Source organism: Octopus bimaculoides, chromosome Z (assembly GCF_046866305.1).
Source record: "Octopus bimaculoides isolate indiv1 chromosome Z, ASM4686630v1, whole genome shotgun sequence".
NCBI lineage: Eukaryota > Metazoa > Mollusca > Cephalopoda > Octopoda > Octopodidae > Octopus > Octopus bimaculoides.
In genome coordinates, this window is record NC_142944.1 from 38,173,706 (window position 1) to 38,178,705 (window position 5,000).

Consider the following 5,000-nt stretch of genomic DNA (forward strand, 5'->3'; position numbering starts at 1 on the left):
ATGCGTTCCTCTAGCGTTCTTTCTGCAACCTTTCTCTTCTTCCAGAAAAAAAAATTCTCCTTGTCAAGGTGCTCGTAAATGCTTTCTGAAAGCATTCCTGTTAACAGTTTCCACACTAATAGTAAGCAAGTGATTGATCTATAGCTGCTAGCTGTATTACGCTTGCTCTTATCTTTCACAATGAGTATTGTTTTCCCTCTAGTCACCCAATCTGGTATTATTCCTTCATTAAGGTAATCCTGAAGTTGTTCCCTCAGCCTCCCATGTAAACTACTAAATTTATTTAGCCAGTACCCTTGAACGAAATCTGATCCTGGGCTCTTCCGAATTCGGCATTTTTCTTAACACTTTACTCATTAATGCACTGGGTAGTCTTAGATCCGCTTGCTTCTCACTCAGTATTTCTTCTCCCACTTTCTTTAACCATACTGTATCTCCATTATGATTGGCTGGCTTATCCCAAATATTACTCCAGAACTTTCTAGCTTCTTCTGCATTAGGTTTCTCATCTTCAGTACTTTTTTCTCCACTATTTGGTTATAAAATATCCTCTGTTCTGTCTCAAATAATTTAATCTGTTGATACTGATCTATTCTTTTCTGATATTTGAAGAGCTTGCCTGCTACTCTTATAATACGCTGTTTCAGCTCTTGTATTACTGTCCCAAATCCTGTCTCTTTGACTAAGTATCTTTTCTCAAGGGAAGATTTGCATCTTGTGTTTCCTAATTTGTTCAGTTTCTAGGTTTCAATTCTACTCAGATCTTGTCTTAAAGGATTCACTTTATTTTGTAGTCTCCTTTTCCACATTTGCTCTTTTTAAATCTTTTCCTATGAGATATCTGATCTTCTGGTGACTACTATTCCCCCTGCATAGATCAATATATTAGTGTCTCCTGTATTTTTAGTATCTGTTCTACTGATAACTGAATCTACTTTCCTAGTCATTTCTTGCACCTTCCTTCTGTTAATTCCTTTTAATGCCGGCAAACTTGTTCTTACTTCTTTACCCATTATTTCCTGCAACTCATCTAAAATCTTCAGATCTTCCTCATTTAAATCACTTAAATCGCTGGTGCCAGTTGCCTCTTCCTTATTAGTACTGCTATTATTATTTTTCCTCTAAGTTCTTCTTTGGTTTAAACTGTATCTCTTCTGTTGTTGTTTGTCTTTCCTACTGCCCGGTCTTTCTTTTCCAGTTCTCTTGTGATCTCCGCTACCTCCACTTCTGTCATCCACTTTCTTTTCCTAATAGCATTACCTTGATCTACCCCTGCTCAGTCACTTTAAACATACCCTTCTCTATCCAAAGTGTTAAAATCTTTCAATTTCCTGAGATAGCTTACATTAAGACACAGTTCTCTTCCATTGTTTTTGCGGATTCTCAATTCCTGCTTCGCGATGGTTTCAGATTTGATCCATCTTTCCGGCAGCTCGCTGTCACTCGTCCATGCTGTTATTATTATTATTATTATCATTATTATTATTATTATTATTATTATTATTATTATTATTATTATTATTATTATTATTATTATTATTATTATTATTATTATTATTATTATTGTTATTGTTGTTGTTGTTGTTGTTGTTGTTGTTATTATTATTGTTGTTTGTCTCAGGCTCGGTGTTATTCCTGGTAGGGATTATGTGGATAGCGGTTTACTACCTGCAGCCTTAGGCATCCACACGTTTTTAGCAGTCTTTTAGGTGTTTAGGACCCTCCTGATAATCCTTGCTGTTCCTAAGAAAATACTCTCTGTAGGAGCTCTACTGGGCATTCTATTTCAATCTCAGCCATTTGTCTATATCTTGGCTTACTGTTTCCTACGCACCACTTATTACTGTTCGCATGCTCCAAAGTCTTCCTATTTCAAATTTTAAGGGATTGTATTTTTTTGTTTTTCTTCCTCTTTCTTAACGATCCTGGAATCAATTGGATATGATAGGTTCATAAGTAAGCCAACTTGAGGAATTCTTCAACAATGTGTGCCACTGTCTCGTTCCAAGTTCGACAGGCCCTACATTCTTCTGACACATTCTCTCCATATATATTTTTTCTCAAGTTATTTGTTTTTATCGCTTGATCTTGGGTTGCAACAATTAAGCTCTCTGTCTCTTTTTTTAATTGCCCCTTTTTTAACGTAGCCCAGGATTTTGTTCCACATACATCTTCAGTGGTTCTCCAAAATTAACCATGCAGGGTTTCCTTTCGATCTGTCTGACGTACTCTCTTTCCAATTCATTCTTGTCCTTTTCCCTTATTAGGCGCTTCATCACCTATTCTTTCTTAACCACCTTTAGTGGTTTTTCTGTGTTGCTCTGTAAATGCTCTACCAGACTTTTTCTTTCCATCTGTACACATTCTTCCACTGCTATTAAGCTTCTTCCACCCTGGTCTCTCCACATGTACAGTTGGTTGATATCAACTTTCGGATGGTGGGCTCCATACATCGTTTTTCTGTCAAGTTTCGTTATTTTGTTTCTGGTCCAGTCTGTTATTCCAACTCCATATCTGATTAAGAGTGCTGCTCTTTAATTTATTGCTTCAATGAGAGTTTTGGAATTCAGCTTTGACTGCAATCCTTTTCTAACTTTCCTTGTGTAATTTCTACTGGTAATTTGTTTCATTTCTTCATTTTTTATCAACCACTCTCATTGTTTGCCCATTTGGCATTACAATTCCCTGGCTTCTTTAAATCTTCCTCGTTTCATCTTCTATATAGTGTACTTTTCCATCCTAAATTCCATACCTACGTCATTTGAGAAAATGCGAATAATATGTACAAGGCTTTCAATTTGTTTCTCATTTCTCGCATAAACCTTTATATAAGTTTGTTCGCGGGGTCAGGGAAAAGCAGAAAAGCAAGGGTGAATCTCCCTGGAAAATACTTCATATGGGTATAGGGAATGTTTTAATAACTTGTGAGTTATTTTTAATGTTATACTGGTTTTTGCAGTTTGCCATTAAATGTTTAATATATTTTTTGTAGTGGAGGGGGCTACCTTATTTGTATAGAGAGATTCCGGTATCCACGAGTGTGGAACATTGTCGAATACTTTCTGGTAGTCAATCCAAGTCTTCGGGTTTGTCTTTCTCTCTTACAGTCCTCTTTAATGGCTTTCTCCTCTTATAGTCCTCTATAATGGCTCTGTTTACCAGAAGTTGCTCGTTACAACCATACATCCCTCTCCGGCACCCTTTTTGTTCTTCTGGTAAAACATTGTTGCTTTCCAGGTACTTTATACGCCGGTTATAGATGACTGATGTTAGGGTTTTCTAGCATGTTGATAAGCATGTTATTGGTCTGTAATTTTGTGGGTGTACGGTGTCTTTGCTTTTGCGAACTGGAGTGGTTTGTCTTTCCAGGTATCTCCCAGGTATCTTCTTTATTTTTTATGTTGTATTGTTTTGTTATAGGGGTGTTTTTTTTTATTTTTCATATTTAATCCTGTTTTCTCTAATACACAAAGTAGTGGTAAGTCTTTCTTTTGCTTTTGAATTTTATTTATCATGATCTGTTTCCATTTGGGGTTTGAGATTTGACTGGGATTATTTATTCTTTGTAAGGGTCAAGTCCAGCTTCCCTGGATATCACTACAGCTATTGAGTAGATCAAATAATTTAGTTTGTTGATATCTGGTGTACCTTTTGATATGGTCATTTTAACTTATAAGGCTCTGTTGTATCTATCCGTTCATAGAGTTGTTTATTTTTCTGTAGCCTGAGAAGACATTTACACTGGTCCATATTTATCGACTGTGTGATGTTTAGTTATACTTTTTTAATTTCTTCAGTTGGTTCGTTTCCGCCCCCGGTTATAGCTGGTCTGTTATGGTGTGCGTTATTTTGTTTGTTGTTTTTTGCTTCAGTTTTCGCCTGTTTATGTGTTGTTGATTTGCTGTGCTGTTCTATTTATTTCTAGATTGGGTAGCTGTGTAGACATTTTACTTTGGTTTAGCCTTTTATTTACTGTTTACAGTGTTATTTCTGTTGTGTTCCCTTCTTTCTTTTGTAGCGTCTTATGCGTTTTCAGAGATATAATGTCTGATGTTCTGTTTTGCCTGATTGCAACCCATTGTTTTGAGTTTATTGTTTTGTTTTATTTTCCGTGTGTATTTTATCTATTAGTTTGTCTATTTTGGTTTGGGGCAGTTTTCCCTCTTACAAGATATATCGCAGGACATTCGCAAGCGTATTCTCCGAATCATTTCCCCTTCTATCAGTGTTTCTTCTTCTCCATGTTTGTATGCTTCTCTTGTTATGCCTGTGTTTCCCGGGTACAGTTTTGCAGTGTAGAATGCATATAGCACTTCAATATAGTCGTCATCTGTCCACCGTTCTTTTTTGGTTTTATTTTTCGCTTGGGCAGTGACGTTAGGAGATGGGTCTGCCTGTTCAGAGTTAACTTTTTGGTTGTGTGCTGTTTTTGTTTTCGTATCTCCTGTGCTTCAAGCCGTAGATAAAAATTCACCTTTATTTATTTTCGAAGTTTTACTAGCGAGCATATCTGTTTTTTCACTCTATCTAAAATGAGACATGTTGCATTTTATATTTATGGTTATTATTATTTATCTCGTTTAATCTGTTTAAATACTGTATTCTACGTTGTCTTGTTCATGTACACAATGTACGAGTGCTTGTGTGAACAATATAAACATTACATTTATGTGTATATGTGTAGAAACGAGACTGCATATACGATTATTATTTGTACTCACAGTTTTTACCCTCTAACGACATCGCATTCTTGCGTATTGTTTCAATTCTTCGATAGGCAAATCGCATCTCCGCGTGTTGCTTATATTTTCACACACGTGTCTTTCTGTGACACCGATATATACCTATATATCAAAACTACAAAGCCACCTGTTTTTTAAAGTTATTTAGAAATTTAGCTTTGTATTTAAGGGAACTAAGTGTCATAATAAATTTTAAACAGGTATTTCGTGAATACTTTGAAATGTAAAACTTGTAACTTTATTATCACATTATAACAC